General features: G+C 39.2%; 1 protein-coding gene across 3 annotated transcripts in view; it reads right to left on the reverse strand.

The window, feature by feature from the left end:
- The window catches only part of TEDC1 (tubulin epsilon and delta complex 1), a 473641-nt gene that overhangs the window by 414949 nt on the left and 31804 nt on the right, over positions 1-26888 (reverse strand). The window lies entirely within an intron of this gene.

Here is a 26888-nt window from a genome sequence, read left to right on the forward strand (position 1 = left end):
ACACAGCATTAATAAGTATTGCCTCAAAATACATACTGGGAGATCAGGGGGTATATATGGAATGCTGGTTAAGGTTACTCCATGTCTTCCTAGAAAGTTACTGCCACAGTCTAAGTGCTGCTCTAGAGTGGGTACAGCTGAGAGGGTATTGGTACACTTTTATAGTTATAAGTAAAACTTTACTCCCCTCTAGTGGAGAAGCCTGGTATCTGTATATAGTCATAGGGCTTATTTTTCATGCAATTAGCAGAAGCAATGAACATACATAGGTATAAGCTCTAGAATTCTATCGCAATTTCACACAGGACTGTAATATAACCCCAGGGTAAAATCTAAAACACATAGCAACCATAATATATATTTGTGTCCATTTAGGAAACAAGGAAAAAACGAACAAAAACTAAGATATGTAATCATCTAACCGGAATAGTTAACATCTGCCTCAAAGTGTACACTGACACACTGAAAAGTAAAAATGTTAAAACACTATGCAGGGTAGGCGTATGTGCACACTCTAAACATTGTCAGGGGTAATGATAAGAGGAACTGTACACATGCAATTGGCGGTATAATTCACTGCAATAGAATACAATTAGACCCCAGCCAAGATACCTCAACCCACAATTCTGACATATAAACGGATGCTTAAGATTTCAGTCCCCTAGGTCATCATAATTAGTTCCAAAGAATTTATAAATGTGTCTCTGAAAGGTAAAGAGAAGTTCTGTTAGTAACAGTTGATGCCAGCTCTGTGAAGTGTGGATTGTTATATTATCCTGCTTCAGCACTCCAGACTCATCAACCCACTCCAGTTGCCGACAAGCTGTCTGGGTTTATTAGAGGGACCAACCATGTCCTGGTTTGTAGGTGCCTTAAGGTATCACATGGAGCCGCACAGACAGCGTGCAAAAGCCAGTCATCCCCTCTACTCGCAGGCTGGAGATAGGAAGGACCTGCAAGGCTTAATTGCCACTTCCCAAGCATGCCTCTCTCCGCGATCTGAGAGGGTTTAGTCTCTGATCCTGTGCAGGGCCGTGGTAGATCTACCATGTCTAGAGCTCCGACAGCCCCCAGCAGCGGCTCAGCGACAGGTAACACACAGCAATCAGTGTAGGTATGGCTGACCGGGTCTTCACATTCTCTCTCCCTCTGAGTTGGCTGTTGTTGTGCACTCGGTGAGTTCCAGGAGCTGTGCGCTACCTTTATGGGCTCCATGCACTGTTCGGCCGCAGCCTCCGATTCCCATTCACCATCATAGGAGTCACATGTAGGAGGGCAGCCTGTAAAACACTGCGCAATCAAATTTCTCAGGCCAGCAAAATCTTCATTAAGCATCTCATAGATAGTGTCCTCTGATGCTCGCTTATCAGTATCCATTTCTAAATTAAGTTGTGTAGTAAATAGTACTACTCGTAACCCCGGTGTCCCAGGGGGGGGGGAATATGCAAAAGCCCTGGCTCCAGAAACTGCCAGACACTTTAGGAATGCGGCAGCCTTGAGGCCTAACTGCAGAACTTAGACAGAGCGGTCAATCCAGAGAGTTTCCCCCCAGATTGCCAATTTCTTGAATCTTGTAGCAATCCTCTGGCCCCTATCTACGTGATGAGAAGTTTTGTAACACAAAACAATAAAATATTGCATAAAACTCAGTAGAAGAACCAGGAGCTCCCACAAGACACGTCTTGCCTCTACAGCTGTAGGCTCCGCCCCCCCAAATCAGCTCTTTTTCCTGTAAAAAAAAAAAAAATACAAACAACCACCCAACAGTAAAACCCACCACCCACACAACCAACCCCCCAAATAAAATCCTAACTAAAAAAACAAAATGTATGCTTACCTGATAAATTCCTTTCTCCTGTAGTGTGGTCAGTCCACGGGTCATCATTACTTCTGGGATATTAACTCCTCCCCAACAGGAAGTGCAAGAGGATTCACCCAGCAGAGCTGCTATATAGCTCCTCCCCTCTACGTCACCTCCAGTCATTCGACCAAGGACCAACGAGAAAGGAGAAGCCAAAGGGTGTAGTGGTGACTGGAGTATAATTCAAAAATTTTTTACCTGCCATAAAAAACAGGGCGGGCCGTGGACTGACCACACTACAGGAGAAAGGAATTTATCAGGTAAGCATAAATTTTGTTTTCTCCTGTTAAGTGTGGTCAGTCCACGGGTCATCATTACTTCTGGGATACCAATACCAAAGCTAAAGTACACGGATGACGGGAGGGACAGGCAGGCTCTTTATACGGAAGGAACCACTGCCTGAAGAACCTTTCTCCCAAAAACAGCCTCCGAAGAAGCAAAAGTGTCAAATTTGTAAAATTTGGAAAAAGTATGAAGAGAAGACCAAGTTGCAGCCTTGCAAATCTGTTCAACAGAAGCCTAATTCTTAAAGGCCCAAGTGGAAGCCACAGCTCTAGTAGAATGTGCTGTAATTCTTTCAGGAGGCTGCTGTCCAGCAGTCTCATAGGCTAACCGTATTATGCTACGAAGCCAAAAAGAGAGAGAGGTAGCCGAAGCTTTTTGACCTCTCCTCTGACCAGAATAAACGACAAACAGGGAAGACGTTTGTCGAAAATCCTTAGTTGCCTGTAGATAAAATTTCAGGGCACGGACTACATCTAGATTGTGTAGCAGACGTTCCTTCTTCGAAGAAGGATTAGGACACAAAGATGGAACCACAATCTCTTGATTGATATTCCTGTTAGTGACCACCTTAGGTAGGAACCCAGGTTTAGTACGCAGAACTACCTTGTCTGAATGAAAAATCAGATAAGGAGAATCACAATGTAAGGCAGATAACTCAGAGACTCTTCGAGCCGAGGAAATCGCCATTAAAAACAGAACTTTCCAAGATAACAGCTTGATATCAATGGAATGGAGGGGTTCAAACGGAACACCCTGTAAAACATTAAGAACTAAGTTCAAACTCCATGGTGGAGCAACAGTTTTAAACACAGGCTTGATCCTAGCTAAAGCCTGACAAAAAGCTTGAACGTCCGGAACTTCTGACAGACGTTTGTGTAAAAGAATGGACAGAGCTGAAATCTGTCCCTTTAAGGAACTAGCGGATAAACCCTTTTCTAAACCTTCTTGTAGAAAAGACAATATCCTCGGAATCCTAACTTTACTCCATGAGTAACTCTTGGATTCGCACCAATATAAGTATTTGCGCCATATCTTATGGTAAATCTTTCTGGTAACAGGCTTCCTAGCCTGTATTAAGGTATCAATAACTGCCTCAGAAAAACCACGTTTTGATAAAATCAAGCGTTCAATTTCCAAGCAGTCAGCTTCAGAGAAATTAGATTTTGATGTTTGAAGGGACCCTGGATCAGAAGGTCCTGTTTCAGAGGTAGAAACCAAGGTGGACAGGATGACATGTCCACTAGATCTGCATACCAAGTCCTGCGTGGCCATGCAGGTGCTATTAGAATCACTGATGCTCTCTCCTGTTTGATTCTGGCAATCAATCGAGGAAGCATCGGGAAGGGTGGAAACACATAAGCCATCCCGAAGGTCCAAGGTGCTGTCAAAGCATCTATCAGAACCGCTCCCGGATCCCTGGATCTGGACCCGTAACGAGGAAGCTTGGCGTTCTGTCGAGACGCCATGAGATCTATCTCTGGTCTTCCCCAACGTCGAAGTATTTGGGCAAAGACCTCCGGATGAAGTTCCCACTCCCCCGGATGAAAAGTCTGACGACTTAGGAAATCCGCCTCCCAGTTCTCCACTCCCGGGATGTGGATTGCTGACAGGTGGCAAGAGTGAGACTCTGCCCAGCGAATTATCTTTGATACTTCCATCATTGCTAGGGAGCTTCTTGTCCCTCCCTGATGGTTGATGTAAGCTACAGTTGTGATGTTGTCCGACTGAAACCTGATGAACCCCCGAGTTGTTAACTGGGGCCAAGCCAGAAGGGCATTGAGAACTGCTCTCAATTCCAGAATGTTTATTGGTAGGAGACTCTCCTCCTGATTCCATTGTCCCTGAGCCTTCAGAGAATTCCAGACAGCGCCCCAACCTAGTAGGCTGGCGTCTGTTGTTACAATTGTCCAGTCCGGCCTGCTGAATGGCATCCCCCTGGACAGATGTGGCCGAGAAAGCCACCATAGAAGAGAATTTCTGGTCTCTTGATCCAGATTCGGAGTAGGGGACAAGTCTGAGTAATCCCCATTCCACTGACTTAGCATGCACAATTGCAGCGGTCTGAGATGTAGGCGTGCAAAGGGTACTATGTCCATTGCCGCTACCATTAAGCCGATCACCTCCATGCATTGAGCTACTGACGGGTGTTGAATGGAATGAAGGACATGGCATGCATTTTGAAGCTTTGTTAACCTGTCTTCTGTCAGGTAAATCTTCATTTCTACAGAATCTATAAGAGTCCCCAAGAAGGGAACTCTTGTGAGTGGAAAGAGAGAACTCTTCTTTTCGTTCACCTTCCATCCATGCGACCTTAGAAATGCTAGTACTAACTTTGTATGAGACTTGGCAGTTTGAAAGCTTGAAGCTTGTATCAGAATGTCGTCTAGGTACGGAGCTACCGAAATTCCTCTCGGTCTTAGTACCGCCAGAAGAGCACCCAGAACCTTTGTGAAGATTCTTGGAGCCGTAGCCAATCCGAATGGAAGAGCTACAAACTGGTAATGCCTGTCTAGAAAGGCAAACCTTAGATACCGGTAATGATCTTTGTGAATCAGTATGTGAAGGTAAGCATCCTTTAAATCCACTGTGGTCATGTACTGACCCTTTTGGATCATGGGTAAAATTGTCCGAATAGTTTCCATTTTGAACGATGGAACTCTTAGGAATTTGTTTAGGATCTTTAAATCCAAGATTGGCCTGAAAGTTCCCTCTTTTTTGGGAACCACAAACAGATTTGAGTAAAACCCTTGTCCTTGTTCCGACCACGGAACCGGATGGATCACTCCCATTAATAAAAGATCTTGTACGCAGCGTAGAAACGCCTCTTTCTTTATTTGGTTTGTTGACAACCTTGACAGATGAAATCTCCCTCTTGGGGGAGAGGATTTGAAGTCCAGAAGGTATCCCTGAGATATGATCTCTAACGCCCAGGGATCCTGGACATCTCTTGCCCAAGCCTGGGCGAAGAGAGAAAGTCTGCCCCCCACTAGATCCGTTCCCGGATCGGGGGCCCTCAATTCATGCTGTCTTAGGGGCAGCAGCAGGTTTCCTGGCCTGCTTGCCCTTGTTCCAGGACTGGTTACGTCTCCAGCCTTGTCTGTAGCGAGCAACAGCTCCTTCCTGTTTTGGTGCAGAGGAAGTTGATGCTGCTCCTGCTTTGAAATTACGAAAGGAACGAAAATTAGACTGTTTAGCCTTAGGTTTGGCTCTGTCTTGAGGCAGGGCATGGCCTTTACCTCCTGTAATGTCAGCGATAATTTCTTTCAACCCGGGCCCGAATAAGGTCTGCCCTTTGAAAGGTATATTAAGCAATTTAGATTTAGAAGTAACGTCAGCTGACCAGGATTTTAGCCACAGTGCTCTGCGCGCCTGAATGGCGAATCCGGAATTCTTAGCCGTAAGTTTAGTTAAATGTACTACGGCATCCGAAATAAATGAGTTAGCTAACTTAAGGGCTTTAAGCTTGTGTGTAATCTCATCTAATGGAGCTGATTCAAGTGTCTCTTCCAGAGACTCAAACCAAAATGCTGCTGCAGCCGTGACAGGCGCAATGCATGCAAGAGGTTGCAATATAAAACCTTGTTGAACAAACATTTTCTTAAGGTAACCCTCTAACTTTTTATCCATTGGATCTGAAAAGGCACAGCTATCCTCCACCGGGATAGTGGTACGCTTAGCTAAAGTAGAAACTGCTCCCTCCACCTTAGGGACCGTTTGCCATAAGTCCCGTGTGGTGGCGTCTATTGGAAACATCTTTCTAAATATCGGAGGGGGTGAGAACGGCACACCGGGTCTATCCCACTCCTTAGTAACAATTTCAGTAAGTCTCTTAGGTATAGGAAAAACATCAGTACTCGACGGTACCGCAAAATATTTATCCAACCTACACATTTTCTCTGGTATTGCAACTGTGTTACAATCATTCAGAGCCGCTAACACCTCCCCTAGTAATACACTGAGGTTTTTCAGCTTAAATTTAAAATTTGAAATGTCTGAATCCAGTTTGTTTGGATCAGAACCGTCACCCGCAGAATGAAGCTCTCCGTCCTCATGTTCTGCAAATTGTGACGCAGTGTCTGACATGGCCCTAATATTATCAGCGCACTCTGTTCTCACCCCAGAGTGATCACGCTTACCTCTTAGTTATGGTAATTTAGCCAAAACTTCAGTCATAACAGTAGCCATATCCTGTAATGTGATTTGTAATGGCCGCCCAGATGTACTCGGCGCTACAATATCACGCACCTCCCGAGCAGGAGATGCAGGTACTGACACGTGAGGCGAGTTAGTCGGCATAACTCTCCCCTCGTTGTTTGGTGAAATATGTTCAACTTGTACAGATTGACTTTTATTTAAAGTAGCATCAATGCAGTTAGTACATAAATTTCTATTGGGCTCCACTTTGGCTTTAGCACATAAAGCACAGATATCTTCCTCTGAATCAGACATGTTTAACACACTAGCAAATAAACTAGCAACTTGGAAATACTTTTTAAGTAATTTACTATAATATGAAAACGTACTGTGCCTATAAGAAGCACAGAAAAAGTTATGACAGTTGAAAATTAATAAACTGAAAAGTTATAGCATCAAAACGTTGTAAAAACACAATTTTAGCAAAGGATTCCATTAGCAAAGGATAACTAACCCTGATAGCAGAAAAAAAATACAGAAATAAACGTTTTTTATCACAGTCAACTACAATCTCACAGCTCTGCTGTGAGTGATTACCTCCCTCAAAACAAGTTTTGAAGACCCCTGAGTTCTGTAGAGATGAACCGGATCATGCAGGGAAGACAATAAACTTCTGACTGAATTTTTTGATGCGTAGCAAAAGCGCCAAAAAAGGCCCCTCCCCCTCACACACAACAGTGAGAGAGATCAGTAAACTGTCATAAATTAAATAAAACGACTGCCAAGTGGAAAAAATTAGTGCCCAAAACATTTTTTCACCCAGTACCTCAGAAAATTAAACGATTTTACATGCCAGCAAAAAACGTTTAACATTAAATAAATTAAGTGTTATTAAAAAGCCTGTTGCTAGTCCCTGCAAATTAGGCTAAAGTCTTATGCATACAGTATAATTCCAGTGAAGTGCCATTCCCCAGAATACTGAAGTGTAAAATATACATACGACAGCCTGATACCAGTTGCTGCTACTGCATTTAAGGCTGAGTTTACATTATATCGGTATGGCAGAATTTTCTCATCAATTCCATTGTCAGAAAATAATAAGCTGCTACATACCTCTTTGCAGATTAATCTGCCCGCTGTCCCCTGATCTGAAGTTTACCTCTCCTCAGATGGCCGAGAAACGGCAATATGATCTTAACTACGCCGGCTAAAATCATAGAAAAAACTCAGGTAGATTCTTCTTCAAATTCTACCAGAGAAGGAATAACACACTCCGGTGCTATTATAAAATTACAAACTCTTGATTGAAGGTATGAAACTAAGTATAATCACCACAGTCCTCTCACACATCCTATCTATTCGTTGGGTGCAAGAGAATGACTGGAGGTGACGTAGAGGGGAGGAGCTATATAGCAGCTCTGCTGGGTGAATCCTCTTGCACTTCCTGTTGGGAAGGAGTTAATATCCCAGAAGTAATGATGACCCGTGGACTGACCACACTTAACAGGAGAAAACCTACGCTCCCCATTGCTCTGAAAAGGGCATTTTGGACTCTTGCTAATATGAAAGAAATTAATTTATCAGGTAAGTTCTTACATAAATTATGTTTTCTTTCATGTAATTAGCAAGAGTCCATGAGCTAGTGACGTATGGGATAATGACTACCCAAGATGTGGATCTTCCACGCAAGAGTCACTAGAGAGGGAGGGATAAAATAAAGACAGCCAATTCCGCTGAAAAATAATCCACACCCAAAATAAAGTTTAAATCTTATAATGAAGAAAACTGAAATTATAAGCAGAAGAATCAAACTGAAACAGCTGCCTGAAGTATTTTTCTACCAAAAACTGCTTCAGAAGAAGAATACACATCAAAATGGTAGAATTTAGTAAAAGTATGCAAAGAAGACCAAGTTGCTGCTTTGCAAATCTGATCAATCGAAGCTTCATTCCTAAACGCCCAGGAAGTAGAAACTGACCTAGTAGAATGAGCTGTAATCCTTTGAGGCGGAGATTTACCCGACTCGACATAAGCATGATGAATTAAAGATTTCAACCAAGATGCCAAAGAAATGGCAGAGGCCTTCTGACCTTTCCTAGAACCGGAAAAGATAACAAATAGACTAGAAGTCTTTCGGAAATTCTTAGTAGCTTCAACATAATATTTCAAAGCTCTAACTACATCCAAAGAATGCAATGATCTCTCCTTAGAATTCTTAGGATTAGGACATAATGAAGGAACCACAATTTCTCTACTAATGTTGTTAGAATTCACAACCTTAGGTAAAAATTTAAAAGAAGTTCGCAACACCGCCTTATCCTGATGGAAAATCAGAAAAGGAGATTCACAAGAAAGAGCAGATAATTCAGAAACTCTTCTAGCAGAAGAGATGGCCAAAAGAAAACAAAACTTTCCAAGAAAGTAATTTAATGTCCAGTGAATGCATAGGTTCAAACGGAAGAGCTTGAAGAGCCCCCAGAACCAAATTCAAACTCCAAGGAGGAGAAATTGACTTAATAACAGGTTTTATACGAACCAAAGTTTGTACAAAACAATGAATATCAGGAAGAATAGCAATCCTTCTGTGAAAAAGAACAGAAAGAGCAGAGATTTGTCCTTTCAAGGAACTTGCAGACAAACCTTTATCCAAACCATCCTGAAGAAACTGAAAAATTCTCGGAATTCTAAAAGAATGCCAGGAAAAATGATGAGAAAGACACCAAGAAATGTAAGTCTTCCAGACTCGATAATATATCTTCCTAGATACAGGTCTACGAGCCTGTAACATAGTATTAATCACAGAGTCAGAGAAACCTCTAACTAAGAATCAAGCGTTCAATCTCCATACCTTTAAATTTAAGGATTTGAGATCCTGATGGTAAAAAAGGACCTTGTGACAGAAGGTCTGGTCTTAACGGAAGAGTCCATGGTTGGCAAGAAGCCATGCGGACAAGATCCTTATACCAAAACCTGTGAGACCATGCTGGAGCCACCAGCAGAAAAAACGAGCATTCCTTCAGAATCTTGGAGATTACTCTTGGAAGAAGAACTAGAGGCGGAAAGATATAGGCAGGATGATACTTCCAAGGAAGTGACAATGCATCCACTGCTTCCGCCTGAGGATCCCTGGATCTGGACAGATACCTGGGAAGTTTCTTGTTTAGATGAGAAGCCATCAGATCTATTTCTGGAAGTCCCCACATTTGAACAATCTGAAGAAACACCTCTGGGTGAAGAGACCACTCGCCCGGATGTAACGTTTGGCGACTGAGATAATCCGCTTTCCAATTGTCAATACCTGGGATATGAACCACAGAGATTAGACAGGAGCTGGATTCCGCCCATACCAGTATTCGAGATACTTCTTTCATAGCCAGAGGACTGTGAGTCCCTCCTTGATGATTGATATATGCCACAGTTGTGACATTGTCTGTCTGAAAACAAATGAACAATTCTTTCTTTAGAAGAGGCCATGACTGAAGAGCTTCTGAAAATTGCACGGAGTTCCAAAATATTGATTGGTAATCTCACCTCCTGAGATTTCCCAAACCCCTTGTGCTGTCAGAAACCCCCATACAGCTCCCCAACCTGTCAGACTTGCATCTGTTGAGATCACAGTCCAGGTTGGAAGAAAAAAAAGAAGCCCCCTGAACTAAACGATGGTGGTCTGTACCACGTCAGAGGGTGTCGAACAATCAGTTTTAAAGATATTAAATGAAATATCTTTGTATAATCCCGGCACCACTGGTTCAGCATACAGAGCTGAAGAGGTCGCATGTGAAAATGAGCAAAGGGGAACACGTCCAATGCAGCAGTCATAAGAACCTAGAAATTCCATGCATAAGGCTACCGAAGGGAATGATTGAGACTGAAGGTTTCGATAAGCTGAAACCAATTTCAGACGTCTCCTGTCCAACAGAGACAGAGTCATGGACACTGAATCTATCCGGAAATCTAAAAAAGGTTACTCTTGTCTGAGGAATCAACAAACTTTTTGGTTAATTGATCCTCCAACCATGTTCTTGAAGAAACAACACTCATAAAAAGCTGGAAAGGATCTTTCCATTGAAAATGAGCAAAGGGAATTGAATCCAATGCTGTTAAAACTTCTATGCATATATAGCAACTGAAGGAAATAATAGAGACTAAAGGTACCGACAGACGGAACCCAACACAAATTGTCCCTTGTCTGATAGAGACAAAGATAGTGACATAAACCATCTGGAAACCTAAAAAAAGGTGACCCTTGCGTGAGGAATCAAGAGCTTTTGAAAAAAGATCCTCTAACTATGTCCTGAAGAGCAAGTGAAACATATGAGAATCCGCATCCTCAGGAAATAATCTGAATGAAAACAGAAAAATGAAGAATACGCATTTATTGTATCTAAAGAAAACAAATAATGCTATCAATGACCACAAAAAGGCAAAATAGTTTGAATAAAACTCCAAAACCCAGTTCCTAGAAAAGGAACTGGAATAAAAACCCCAGAAGATTCCATGTCTGAGCAGCGCTTGAACCCCATGGGTACCCAGCCATGCCTCAACAGTATCCAAAATATATAGGACAGAAACACACTGAAAGAAAGTGTTAGCCTTACTGGAATAAAATCAAAGAAATTTGGACAAAATAGAACCAAATAAATTTCAAAGAAGTCTTAACCTGCCCCTTACCAGCCAAGCTGGAATACAGCACGTGCATCGCAACATTAGGGAGCTAATTTCAAACCCCAATTAAAAACATGTTACTTGGGAAAGAACTCAGGATTCGTTCTTTAAGAAGAACAACCAAACTAGTATAAGCTTAAAGTTTTAGTCTTAGAACTCAATCTTGAAGCCCATAGTAACAGTTAAGAATTGAATCCAATTGTAATTGATTATCTTAGAACAAAAGAAATATGGATTTTCTTTTTTTTTTTTTTTTTAAATCACAGAATTCTTCTAGCTAAAATAGCTAAAGACATAGATTAACCCTCATTTGCGAATATATTCAATAAAATGAAGACACAAATGAAATCATTAGCATGATAGTCCAGTTTAAAGGACCAGTCAAAACAGAGGACTTGCAAAATGCAAAACAACAAGACAAATGCAACTGCACCTAGTCTAGTAAATGTTGTCCCTTAACAATGCTAAAATAAATCATGATCTGATACTTGATCTTAAAGTAAACAGAAAAAAATGAAGCAATTGCAATATCACAGGACAAAGAAAAGTACCTGAAACTTAAATAATTTTCCAAAAATAAGATACAACTATTTAAAGGAAAATAAATAGTATTTTGCTATAAAAACAATAGCATAATTAGTAGGAGTAGAGATAGCTCCAATAAATTGGAGAACCCTCCAAATTGAATTTAACTGCTGACAAAGAATATAGTTTAAAAATAAAAGAAAATTCTCAGCCTATTCCATTCCCTAGTATGGGGAATTGGAAAGAAAACCTCTGAAATCACAGAAGAAATAAAAAGGCAGAAAGTGTCAGCTAGTCTTAAAGAACTAGTTACCTTAATATCCAAAATAATCAACACCTCTTCAACAAAGAACAAATGTACTTTAATAATAAAAAAAATATATATAAAAGTAGATTTGTTAGTGTCAATATGTGATGAAGAGAATTTCTGAAAGAGAAAAAAAACATAATCAGAGAAGGATAAATCAGTATGTTGTTGGTCATTTGAAACTTCAATAATTAAAAAAGAAGTGAAAAAGACCTAAAAATCGTATTAGAAGGCACGAAGTCAGACATAGCCTTAATCAGAAAAAATATTTCTTTATAAATCTTCTAAACATTTCTTGCACTTAATAATGGAAATGTATAAAGCATAAATACTAATGGAATCTGCATGTAAAAGTATATCATAATAACTTATTACAAACCATAGCTAAAGATAAACATTTATAACATTTAAAATAAATGAACTTAGCTTTGGTAGAACTGAAACTCAGTTAAGCATTTTTCCAGAAGTGGCTTCTGACTCAGGGACAAACGGAGACATCTTGCAATATGTAATAGAAAAAACAACATATAAAACAAAATTGATCAAATTCCTTAAATGACAGTTTAAGGAATGGGAAAAAATGCCAGTGAACAAGCTTCTAGCAACCAGAAGCAATAAATAATGAGACTTAAATAATGTGGAGACAAAAGTGACGCCCATATTTTTTAGCGCCAAAAAAGACGCCCACATTATTTGGCGCCTAAATGCTTTTGGCGCCAAAAATGACGCCACATCCGGAACGCCGACACTTTTGACGCAAAAAAAAGTAAAAAAAAATGACGCAACTTCCGGCGACACGTATGACGCCGGAAACAGAAAAAAAATTTTGCTCCAAAAAAGTCCGCGCCAAGAATGACGCAATAAAATGAAGCATTTTCAGCCCCCGCGAGCCTAATAGCCCACAGGGAAAAAGTCAAATTTTAAGGTAAGAAAAAAATTGATTAATTCATATGCATTATCCCAAATATGAAACTGACTGTCTGAAATAAGGAATGTTGAACATCCTGAGTCAAGGCAAATAAATGTTTGAACACAAATATTTAGAACTTTATATAAAAGTGCCCAACCATAGCTTAGAGTGTCACAGAAAATAAGACTTACTTACCCCAGGACACTCATCTACAAGTAGTAGAAAGCCAAACCAGTACTGAAACGAGAATCAGTAGAGGTAATGGTATATATAAGAGTATATCGTCGATCTGAAAAGGGAGGTAAGAGATGAATCTCTACGACCGATAACAGAGAACCTATGAAATAGACCCTGTAGAAGGAGATCATTGAATTCAAATAGGCAATACTCTCCTCACATCCCTCTGACATTCACTGCACGCTGAGAGGAAAACCGGGCTCCAACCTGCTGCGGAGCGCATATCAACGTAGAATCTAGCACAAACTTACTTCACCACCTCCATAGGAGGCAAAGTTTGTAAAACTGATTTGTGGGTGTGGTGAGGGGTGTATTTATAGGCATTTTGAGGTTTGGGAAACTTTGCCCCTCCTGGTAGGAATGTATATCCTATACGTCACTAGCTCATGGACTCTTGCTAATTACATGAAAGAAAACAACACTAACCCCCGAAGATCCACTTACAGTTTTGAAGACCGGACATCCATCCTAAACGAAGCCGAGAGAAGTCTTCATCCAAGCCGGCAGAAGTTGTCCTCCATCCGGCGGGGAGCATCCTCTTCAATCGAAAGTCTTCTTCCAGAATGAAGGTTCCTTTAAGTGATGTCATCCAATATGGCGTCCCTTGAATTCTGATTGGCTGATAGAATTCTACCAGCCAATCGGAATTAAAGGTGAAAAAATCCTATTGGCTGATCCAATCAGTCAATAGGATTGAGCTTCAATCCTATTGGCTGATCCAATCAGCCAATAGAATGCGAGCTCAATCCTATTGGCTGATTAAGTTAGGGGGTGTTAGGGTTACACTAGACTAGGGTTTAGGGGTTAATAAATTTAGTATAGTGGCGGTGACGTTGGGGGCAGCAGATTAGGGGTTAATAAATGTAGGTAGGTGGCGGCGATGTTAGGGGCGGCAGATTAGGGGTTAATAATATTTAACTAGTGTTTGTGATGCAGAAGTGCGGCGGTTTAGGGGTTAATATGTTTATTCTAGTGGCGGCGATGTCCGGAGCGGCAGATTAGGGGTTAATAATTTTATTTTAGTGTTTGCAATGCGGGAGGGCCTCGGTTTAGAGGTTAATAGGTAGTTTATGGGTGTTAGTGTACTTTTTAGCACTTTAGTTATGAGTTTTATGCTACAGCTTTGTAGCGTAAAACTCATAACTACTGACTTTAGATTGCGTTACAAATCTTGCGGTATAGGCTGTACCGCTCACTTTTTGGCCTCCCAGTAATATCGGCGCTATGGAAGTCCCATTGAAAAAAGACTTTACACAAATTGCGTAAGTTAATTTGCGTTACGGCCAAAAAAGTGTGCGGTACAGCTTTTTTGACAAGATTCGTAATAGCAGCGGTAGTGAAAAAGCAGCGTTATAACCCATAACGCAAAACTCGTAATCTAGCCGATTGTAAACTTGATTGTGCAGCAGACATAAAAATCTAGGAATCAGTATAGCAACTGAAAATGCTAACAAGATGTTTAGATACACTCTCATATTTCTCTATTTCATACACATTACTTATCTTCATTTTTTACTCCATTGACATAAATGCGGGGGGGGGGGACCTAAAGCTTAAATATAAACTATAATGTTCTATTAACGGTTGAGGAATGAGTTACAAGCGTGAGATTAAGCTTACAATGCTCCAAGAAAATATTAAAGGCTTCTGATACCATCTGTCTCTTACTTTAATAACAAAGAAAATACAAAAAGAAATGAATAGGAAATTTGATGCGAGTGTTTGTTTTATGAAGGGTATAAAAATCATGCACATTACAAAACTTCTGAATAAAGCAGGTGTGCCCAAAATGTAGATTGTGATCTACTAACAGATATCTAAATGCAGACTAGTAGATTGTTGTACTATTTCAATTTTCAAAATGCACTGGTCAACAAGAACTAATACAATGCATAATAAATAGAAATGTGGTGAAAAATATATGGCTGCACGTGTACAAACCAGATCATACTGGAAAACTGATAAAAAAAAAGTATATCCCATCTTACCTAAAAGGAAAACTAAATTGTGCATGAAACATGCATGTGCACCATTGTTTGTGAGCTCTGTTCCTGAACGTGCAGAGGTGGTGCATGCTTGTGAACCTTCAGCTTTTATATTGTTGTGCATGAGTGACAAGCAGTGAGCGCATGTATGCTAGTTCACTGAAGTAAACATCCTCCTGTGGCATTTCTTTTAGAATGCTTGTTAAAGGAATAGTCTAGTTAAAATTAAACATGATTCAGATAGAGCATGCAATTTTAAGCAACTTTCTAATTTACTCCTATTGTCAAATTTTCTTCATTCTCTTGGTATCTTTATTTGAAAAAGCAGGAATCTAAGCTTACTAGTCGCCCCATTTTTGGTTCAGCACCTGTGTAGCACTTGCTGATTGGTGTCTAAATGTACCCACCAATCAGCAAGTGCTACTCAAGTTCTGAACCAAAAAGGGGCCGGCTCCGAAGCTTACATTTTTGCTTTTTCAAATAAAGATACCAAGAGAACAAAGAAAAATTGATAATAGGAGTAAATTAGAAAGTTGCTGAAAATTGCATGCTCTATCTGAATCACGAACGTTTAATTTTGACTAAACTATCCCTTTAAACGCCACTGAGCACAGAGCTTACAGTGCACCAGCAGCGCAACCATCAAATCTCTTTCTAGCCTATGCTCTGTAGAGGGCTCCTCTGAGGCCGTCAATAACATTATTGTAGTTATGTTAGCTTGACAATAACATACTTTGGGTCAATTACAATCCTTTAGAAACATGTATCAACTGTTTAACCTACATACATTCCCCATAGACTTTAATGGTGATTTTCTGTGGAAAATCATACATTAGATATGTTTTTTTAAATGATTGGCATACACCCCTTTATTTGGTAAATAGTGCAGTTTAATATCCTTTTAAAAAAGGGACACAGCATTTCTCTTTTGTGAGTCAGATAACGGGTACAGTTTTAGAAAACTTTCCATTTTACTTCTATTAGCAAATTGGCTGGTTCACTTGGTATCCTTTGTTGAAAAGCAAATCAGTAGGCTATGGAATGTGCAACAAGGGAAAGAAGAATGACGATGGCACTACCGGAATTGTTGCCCTAATTAATTACAATCAACCCCATAAATAGGGGGTACCATAGTACCATCAGTAGCTAGAGGGCGGGTGCTGTACATATGTAGAGAGAGATATACGAAACGAATTCAGTACAGGACTGAACAAGAAATGTACATGGATAGCACTCAACAACTAAATAGGTATTATACGTCTGTATTAGACACGGGTTAGATAGATTAACAGTGGTAAACTGTTAATCTATCTAACCTATACTACATTTCTATATACGGTATATAGATATTTTATTAATATTATACAGCAGGACCTCCTGACTATTTACGATCCCCCCAAAACCAATTGGGAGAGGGATATGTGCCTTCTAAAAAATTCAGTTACACCAAACACACCTTACTGCTGCCCAGTTGAAATAAAATGTACTGTGTCTTAAATCACCTATTCACTATAGCGTAAACTTGTACCTGAATGCCAATAGTATACTCATTCAGCTTTCTATGGTGTAGTACCCATAGTGATATATAATCACCTCTCAGCAGTTACTTTTACAGCTAATAGCTATAAGTAAAATCTTTACTATAAGCAAAATCTTGACTATCAGTGATCCCCCCAAAATCAATTGGGAGAGGGTTATATGCCTTCCAAAAATTCAGTTACATCAAACACATCTTACTGCTTTATAGTTGAAATAAAATGTACTGTATCTTACATCACCCATTCACTAAAGCGAAAACTTGTGCTTGAATGCTTATAGTATACTTATTTAGCTTTCTATGGTGTTGTACCCATAGTGTTACACAATCACCTCTCAGCAGTTATATTTACAGCTAATAGCTATAAGTTTAATCTTTACTTTAGGTACTAGTGTGAGGGGTGGTTCTTATCTTTATCGCATCTCCCTAATCTGGGGTTAATATAAAAATACGTTGACCCAATCAATATGGTACCAATAAATGTTGATTTATAAGACTATAAAACACATTTCATGGGCTTATTCAGTGTGTCCTACTGCTATACCACAACAGGTGCGCAATTTAATCAATACGACCACACTTTGATGGTTGGAGATCAGAAATACTAATTATCAGGATACATACCCAGTTCTATTACCTGGGCACCGTGAGGGTTGAATAGTGTCCATATATATACGCCTTCAGCTGGCTTATAATAGTGTAAACTGTCTCTACTCTGTTTGTAAATATCAATATAGACACCTTAATAAAACATGCTAATTGACCTGTTTGGGTCCGCATAACTGACCATTAGGGACACTATTTACTTTGTATATTTGAAATTCAAATCGCATTTAAGGGTTTTTATGTGTATCTTGGATCTTTAGCTATACCGATACACCCTAATGCGACTTAATATTAACCCTGTAAGCCACTGTTTGTTAAACCAACCCTTAACTAATTATAGTGCATCTTTATAATATGAAAATATTTTCTACCTCAGATTAAATCATACAGATTTATTCCTATTCCTGGGTATATACCTGGATCTCTTTTCCCCAGTCAGTGTTTTCACACTTACAGTGGCTGGTGGAGGAGACCAGTGTTATATTTTACCTTTATTGTACCGGGTACCTTACTTTTTGTCTCACTGCTATCTGGAGCAGTGCTATTACCCTTTCACCTTGGGGGGCCCCTTTGTTACAGTGTTTTTAATTGTGTGTACTGTCTCATTCTGTTTTTAATGCGAAATAAAAGTTAAGTTTTAAACGTCTCTATGCAGACAGTACGTTCTTGCATGGGTCCTTCCTATCCCGTGTCTAATACAGACGTATACCTATTTAGTTGTTGAGTGCTATCCATGTACATTTCTTGTTCAGTCACGTACTGAATTCGTTTCGTATGGAATGTGCAAGTTGCCATGTACTGCTCAAAAGCATTCTTACAAAGCTGCTGCTATATAGTTCTCCAGACGAGCACACTGCCTACCTAGCGACATTAAACACTGGGAGTACTTAGCTACCTTTTTTAACCTGCTTGAGCTTAGCCTGATAATTATAATCATAACCAGCCTGCTCGCTATGGTCTCTATGCAATATTAGACAGTGGTAAATGTAATTGAGCTCCTGGATTGAAGAAGCTTAGTCTAAAGATCAGAGTTGTTTCTACGCTTGATACCTCCAGATAGGATTATATATAGAACCTTGCTCACAAACTTTGATAATATCCACAATGATTTAATGATTGTAACATATAGATATATGAATATTGAACAGAGAAGCTATTACTACTTTAATTTTACAGGCTATCTCAATGTGTTTTTAACTTGTCTTTGAATGTTAATGAAATGCAATCCTTTCACATTTGCATTATTTTAATCGATAAAAACCTATTAAAAGTTATATTTTAAATTACTCTGTTTATATTTTCTGCATACCAATGATTTACTTTGCGTGTAAACTTACTTTCAGTTGTATCATTCAACTAAGTGTATCTTAGATATATATATATATATATATATGTATCCAAAACACCAGAACTCGCCCACAGAGGAAAACTGCCTGGGTGCAAATTTGTAGAAAATATTTAGCCAGAAGAAAATGCACTCTCAGGACTTCCATAAATAAGTTACTTTTATTTCTGTAACGTTTTCGGAGGTCTTGCCTCCTTCATCAGCATCTGATGAAGGAGGCAAGACCTCCGAAAACGTTACAGAAATAAAAGTAACTTATTTATGTAAGTCCTGAGAGTGCATTTTCTTCTGGCTATATATATATATATATATATATATATATATATATATATATATATATATATATATATATATATATATATATATATATATATATACACATATACATATACATATAATCACACACACACACACACTCTCTGTATGTATATATATATATATATTTATTTATTTTTTTTATTATTATTATTATTTTTTTTATTACACTGTCTTACTAGACGGCATCTTCTTACTTAAAGGGACACTAAACCAAAATGTTTTCTTTCATGATTCAGCATGCAATTTTAAGCAACTTTCTAATTTACTGCTACTATCAATTTTTCTTCGTTCTCTTGCTATCTTTATTTAAAAATCAGGTATGCGATGCATAGGAGCCAGACCATTATTGGTTGTGAACCTGGGTTATGCTTGCTTATTGGTGGATAAAACGTAAGCCTCAAATAAGCAAGCGCTATCCATGGTGCTAAACCTAAAATGGGCTGGCTGCTAAGTTTTACATTCCTGCTCTTAAAATAAAGATAGCAGGAGAATGAAGAAAATGTTATAAATAGGAGTAAATTATAAAGTTGCTTAAAATTTCATGCTCTATCTGAATCATGAAACAGTTCATTAAAGTGAAGGTAAACTTTGGTGAATGAAAGCCGTTTTTTAAAAATACTATTAAAAACAGGGGCACTTTCATTCATCAAAGTTTAAAAAGCAACCGTTTTGATTAAAAAAACTTACCTTTTTTTCTTTTCACAGCCAGAGTAGCTTCCCCCTCCTGGAAATCCTCTCTTCACACGTCAGCAATGACTAATCCGGCTTCCTCCAATCACGGCTTTCCCCCCAGGGTAGTCATTGCCTGAGGCCATGGTGCGATTGGAGGAAGCCGGATTAGTCATTGCTGACGTGTGAAGAGAGGATTTCCAGGAGGGGGAAGATGCTCTGGCTGTAAAAAGAAAAAAAGTAAGTTTTTAATGAAAACAGCTGCTTTGTAAACTTTGATGAATGAAAGTGCCCCTGTTTTTAATAGTACAGGTAGCCCTCAGTTTACGCCGGGGTTAGGTTCCAGAAGGAATGGTTGTAAATCGAAACCGATGTAAATTGAAACCGTTGTAAATTGAAACCCAGTTTATAATGTAAGTCAATGGGAAGTGAGGGAGTTAGGTTCCAAACCCCTCTCAAAATTGTCATAAGTAACACCTAATACATTATTTTTAAAGCTTTGAAATGAAGACTTTAAATGCTAAACAGCATTAAAAACCTAATAAAATAATCACACAACACAGAATATATAATGAAACTAAGTTAAATTAACAAAAATTTTTTAGCTAAACAGCATTATAAACCTAATAAAATAATCACACAACACAGACTTCACTTGCATTTTTCTGCAAACCGTTCTTTCTATGCATTCTGGACTGATTTATAGACAGGAAGATCTAGTTCCTTTGAAATGTGCTCGATAGCTCAGGTCTGGTTAAACTGATTAATTTCAGCTTTCTTGACTTTGCTGCAACACAAGCGGTCAGCTCCACCTACTGGCTATTTTAATAAACGCACTGCTTCTTAATGCTTTTCAATAGCAGTCACATGACTGGAAAAAAATGTTGTTATTCTGAAATTGAACCGTTGAAAAGCGAGGGCCACCTGTATTTTTAAAAACGGGCTTTCATTCATCAAAGTTTACCTTCACTTTAAGACGGCTTCAACTCCCAATTGACAAATTGCAACATAAGTATACAAATTAAGTAGCAATTTGTTTCTGCTGAATGAACTAACATTGTTGGCTGGGACAGTATATTAACGCATTTGTAAATTTTACAGCTGGCTATAACTTTTGGACCAAAAGACTTATAAGCATGCATGCAAAGTTATTAACCCTGAAAATGCTGATTGCGCTTTTGATAAATAACTAATGTGTGACCGTTAATCCTAGTAACCTCATTGTTACTAAATTCATGTGCTTTCTTCACTAGTTTGTAAAAACTTATTTTAGGAACTCACATTTAGTATGAATATCAATGTTTATTTAGCATAACAGTTAGTATATTAAGGCCTAGATTTGGAGTTCGGCGGTAGCCGTCAAAACCAGCGTTAGAGGCTCCTAACGCTGGTTTTGGCCGCCCGCTGGTATTTGGAGTCAGTGATTAAAGGGTCTAACGCTCACTTTTCAGCCGCGACTTTTCCATACCGCAGATCCCCCTACGCCATTTGCGTATCCTATATTTTCAATGGGATCTTTCTAACGCCGGTATTTAGAGTCGTTTCTGAAGTGAGCGTTAGAGCTCTAACGACAAAACTCCAGCCGCCTGAAAATAGCAGGAGTTAAGAGCTTTCTGGCTAACGCCGGTTTATAAAGCTCTTAACTACTGTACCCTAAAGTACACTAACACCCATAAACTACCTATGTACCCCTAAACCGAGCTCCCCCCACATCGCCGCCACTCGATTAAAATTTTTAACCCCTAATCTGCCGACCGCCACCTACGTTATACTTATGTACCCCTAATCTGCTGCCCCTAACCCCGCCGACCCCTGTATTACATTTATTAACCCCTAACTTGCCCCCCACAACATCGCCGCCAGCTACTTAAAATAATTAACCCCTAATCTTCCGACCGCAAAGCGCCGCCACCTACGTTATCCCTATGTACCCCTAATCTGCTACCCCTAACACCGCCGACCCCTATATTATATTTATTAACCCCTAATCTGCCCCCCTCAACGTCGCCGACACCTGCCTACACCTATTAACCCCTAATCTGCCGAGCGGACCTGAGCGCTACTATAATAAAGTTATTAACCCCTAACCCGCCTCACTAACCGTATCATAAATAGTATTAACCCCCTAATCTGCCCTCCCTAACATCGCCGACACCTAACTTCAATTATTAACCCCTAATCTGCCGACCGGAGCTCACCGCTATTCTAATAAATGTATTAACCCCTAAAGCTAAGTCTAACCCTAACATTAACACCCCCCTAAGTTAAATATAATTTACATCTAACGAAATTAATTAACTCTTATTAAATAAATTATTCCTATTTAAAGCTAAATACTTACCTGTAAAATAAATCCTAATATAGCTACAATATAAATTATAATTATATTATAGCTATTTTAGGATTAATATTTATTTTACAGGCAACTTGGTATTTATTTTAACTAGGTACAATAGCTATTAAATAGTTAAGAACTATTTAATAGCTACCTAGTTAAAATAATAACAAATTTACCTGTAAAATAAATCCTAACCTAAGATATAATTAAACCTAACACTACCCTATCAATAAAATAATTAAATAAACTACCTACAATTACCTACAATTAACCTAACACTACACTATCAATAAATTAATTAAACACAATTGCTACAAATAAATACAATTAAATAAACTAGCTAAAGTACAAAAAATAAAAAAGAACTAAGTTACAAAAAATAAAAAAATATTTACAAACATAAGAAAAATATTACAACAATTTTAAACTAATTACACCTACTCTAAGCCCCCTAATAAAATAACAAAGCCCCCAAAATAAAAAATTCCCTACCCTATTCTAAATTAAAAAAGTTACAAGCTCTTTTACCTTACCAGCCCTGAACAGGGCCCTTTGCGGGGCATGCCCCAAGAATTTCAGCTCTTTTGCCTGTAAAAGAATAAATACAATACCCCCCCCCCAACATTACAACCCACCACCCACATACCCCTAATCTAACCCAAACCCCCCTTAAATAAACCTAACACTAAGCCCCTGAAGATCTTCCTACCTTGTCTTCACCATACCAGGTTCACCGATCCGTCCTGGCTCCAACATCTTCATCCAACCCAAGCGGGGGTTGGCGATCCATCATCCGGTGCTGAAGAGGTCCAGAAGAGGCTCCAAAGTCTTCCTCCTATCCGGCAAGAAGAGGACATCCGGACCGGCAAACATCTTCTCCAAGCGGCATCTTCAATCTTCTTCCATCCGGTGCGGAGCGGGTCCATCTTGAAGCAGGCGACGCGGATCCATCCTCTTCTTCCGTTGTCTCCCGACTAATGACGGTTCCTTTAAGGGACGTCATCCAAGATGGCGTCCCTCGAATTCCGATTGGCTGATAGGATTCTATCAGCCAATCGGAATTAAGGTAGGAATTTTCTGATTGGCTGATGGAATCAGCCAATCAGAATCAAGTTCAATCCGATTGGCTGATCCAATCAGCCAATCAGATTGAGCTTGCATTCTATTGGCTGTTCCGATCAGCCAATAGAATGCGAGCTCAATCTGATTGGCTGATTGGATCAGCCAATCGGATTGAACTTGATTCTGATTGGCTGATTCCATCAGCCAATCAGAAAATTCCTACCTTAATTCCGATTGGCTGATAGAATCCTATCAGCCAATCGGAATTCGAGGGACGCCATCTTGGATGACGTCCCTTAAAGGAACCGTCATTAGTCGGGAGACAACGGAAGAAGAGGATGGATCCGCGTCGCCTGCTTCAAGATGGACCCGCTCCGCACCGGATGGAAGAAGATTGAAGATGCCGCTTGGAGAAGATGTTTGCCGGTCCGGATGTCCTCTTCTTGCCGGATAGGAGGAAGACTTTGGAGCCTCTTCTGGACCTCTTCAGCACCGGATGATGGATCGCCAACCCCCGCTTGGGTTGGATGAAGATGTTGGAGCCAGGACGGATCGGTGAACCTGGTATGGTGAAGACAAGGTAGGAAGATCTTCAGGGACTTAGTGTTAGGTTTATTTAAGGGGGGTTTGGGTTAGATTAGGGGTATGTGGGTGGTGGGTTGTAATGTTGGGGGGGGGGTATTGTATTTATTCTTTTACAGGCAAAAGAGCTGAAATTCTTGGGGCATGCCCCGCAAAGGGCCCTGTTCAGGGCTGGTAAGGTAAAAGAGCTTGTAACTTTTTTAATTTAGAATAGGGTAGGGAATTTTTTATTTTGGGGGGCTTTGTTATTTTATTAGGGGGCTTAGAGTAGGTGTAATTAGTTTAAAATTGTTGTAATATTTTTCTTATGTTTGTAAATATTTTTTTATTTTTTGTACTTTAGCTAGTTTATTTAATTGTATTTATTTGTAGCAATTGTGTTTAATTAATTTATTGATAGTGTAGTGTTAGGTTAATTGTAGGTAATTGTAGGTAGTTTATTTAATTATTTTATTGATAGGGTAGTGTTAGGTTTAATTATATCTTAGGTTAGGATTTATTTTACAGGTAAATTTGTTATTATTTTAACTAGGTAGCTATTAAATAGTTCTTAACTATTTAATAGCTATTGTACCTAGTTAAAATAAATACCAAGTTGCCTGTAAAATAAATATTAATCCTAAAATAGCTATAATATAATTATAATTTATATTGTAGCTATATTAGGATTTATTTTACAGGTAAGTATTTAGCTTTAAATAGGAATAATTTATTTAATAAGAGTTAATTAATTTCGTTAGATGTAAATTATATTTAAGTTATGGGGGTGTTAGTGTTAGGGTTAGACTTAGCGTTAGGGGTTAATCCATTTATTAGAATAGCGGCGAGATTCGGTCGGCAGATTAGGCGTTAATAATTAAAGTTAGGTGTCGGCGATGTTAGGGAGGGCAGATTAGGGGTTAATACTATTTATGATAGGGTTAGTGAGGCGGATTAGGGGTTAATAACTTTATTATAGTAGCGCTCAGGTCCGCTCGGCAGATTAGGAGTTAATAAGTGTAGGCAGGTGTCGGCGACGTTGAGGGGGGCAGATTAGGGGTTAATAAATATAATATAGGGGTCGGCGATGTTAGGGCAGCAGATTAGGGGTACATAAGGATAACGTAGGTTGCGGCGGTTTACGGAGCGGCAGATTAGGGGTTAAAAAAAATATGCAGGGGTCAGCGATAGCGGGGGCGGCAGATTAGGGGTTAATAAGTGTAAGGCTAGGGGTGTTTAGACTAGGGGTACATGTTAGAGTGTTAGGTGCAGACGTAGGAAGTGTTTCCCCATAGGAAACAATGGGGCTGCGTTAGGAGCTGAACGCTGCTTTTTTGCAGGTGTTAGGTTTTTTTTCAGCTCAAACAGCCCCATTGTTTCCTATGGGAGAATCGTGCACGAGCACGTTTTTGAGGCCGGCCGCGTCCGTAAGCAACTCTGGTATCGAGAGTTGCATTTGCGGTAAAAATGCTCAACGCTCCTTTTTTGGAGCCTAACGCAGCATTTGTTTAAACTCTCGATACCAGAGTTAAATTTATGGTGCGGCCAGAAAAAAGCCCGCGGAGCGTTAACAGCCCTTCTACCGCCGAACTCCAAATCTAGGCCTATGTTTGCTTTAATTATGTGGTTAGTCTAACCCTTTACTAATAAATTAGATTTTGAAATTCATTATTTGTGTGCTGGATAGGTTAATCTGTCTCTAGGGCAGTGAATGTTTAACTGTTTATTGCCTAAGTGTGCTCTAATTCTTAGTTATAAAACTATTTAATTAACCCCGGGCACCCACATCTTGCAAATATTTAAAAGGCAAGATGTGGTAAAATACTTTTCATATAAATATATTCCCTATGTGCTGAAATAGCACATATATATATACATAATCATCTAGGTATACATATATATTGTACCAAAATACCATCATATATATATAGAAATATGTATTTATGAATAGACAGAACATATTCTGCTATCTGCAGAACATTGGAATGTGAAATATTTATTTTTTTATGTCGGGTTAGCGCATATGAGAATATGAGTTTGGGTTAGCGCATGAGTCAGGTGTTTTGTTTTTTTTCCTCCATTGACTTCTATAGAGGAATAGGTTATCTTTTGCGCAACAGTCTAATTGCGCTAGAAGTAAGGCGTTTGCACCCATCAAGTTAGCGCAAGTGCAATAACTTTTTATTTTAACCTCATAATACCAGCAAAACCTGATGCGCGCAAAAACTTTACTTCTAGCGCAATTAGCGCTCTAGCGGAAGCGATAAATAGCACTCCACTTGTAATCTAGCACTAAATACATTTCATGTACCTCCCTCTAATTACAGGAACCACCATTTTGGAACCTAGGTACCACTGCAGGAGAGCTGTTGCATATATGCAAACACACCAGCACTGAAATGCAACGAAAGCTAGATTTCAACATAGTGGCAACCATGACTAGAGGTAGGCAGGGACTAAATTCAATGCCAAGCTTATACAATGTATTTAGTGTTTAATGTCCCTTTAAGTCTGGTAGCCCTATACGCTGCAAATGAAATCTTCAGTTGATTCTTCATTCCCATTGTTTTAGTCGTCTCTGGTCAGCTATATTCCTTTTGCTCCCCTATGCCACCTGCTATAAATCTAGAATCTATGCTCACACTCTATGCTTCCAATTAAAAATATTAAAGGGAAAGTCTACACCATAGTCATCTTAAAGTCATACCTTAGCTTAAACTGCAAATAGCCTCCTGCACCAGAAACTGTAAAAAAAAGTTATTTTAAAATGAATATTGTTTCTGGCCACTTTGAAATGGCTGCCATATTGAATCCAACTAGTGAGTCTTTTGTGATTGGACGCCATATGCAGCCCAGATCGGAATGTCATCAGTGGGCGGAGCTTGGGAGACATTTCAAAGTGGCCAGAAATAATATTCATCTAAAAATAACTTTTTTACCGTTCCTGCTGCATGATATAGAAAGGAGTGCAGGAGGCTATTTGCAGCTTAATATAAGGTAAGACTTTAAAGTGACAGTTTACTCATAAATGTTCTCCCCTTTAATTTTTTGCAACAACTTGAAAAAAACGGCAATCCCCTAGACGTTATATAAAAGGCATCTTTAATGGAGACAAATGAATTACAAAAATATATATAAAATATATATAAAAAACAGGCAAAAAGCATGATATCAGCTGGTAATTTGTTCCCAATGATCTACTTTACCTGCTGGAGTGTATTAAATTGTTTACAAGTATTTAAATTACCTTTATAATGGAATTTAAATAGATTTAGCCTTTGGTATCCTCACCCATCCTGAACATTTTTGGCCTCAAGGCCAAGCTGTGTTAACACAGCCAGTAGAAGAAATTACACTCTCAGTGGATTATAGAAGAGATAAGGTAATACAATGTTAATTTTCCATTGTTCTCTCCAAGTATTGGTGATTGGTTTATGGACAGATATAAGATAAAGAAGCAAGTATATTTACACAATGTGGTAAAGTAATGAGATCTGATTATACCTACAAGCTCAACCCATTTTATTAGGTTGTGGCCTCAAA

This window comes from Bombina bombina, chromosome 1, assembly GCF_027579735.1.
Source record: "Bombina bombina isolate aBomBom1 chromosome 1, aBomBom1.pri, whole genome shotgun sequence".
NCBI lineage: Eukaryota > Metazoa > Chordata > Amphibia > Anura > Bombinatoridae > Bombina > Bombina bombina.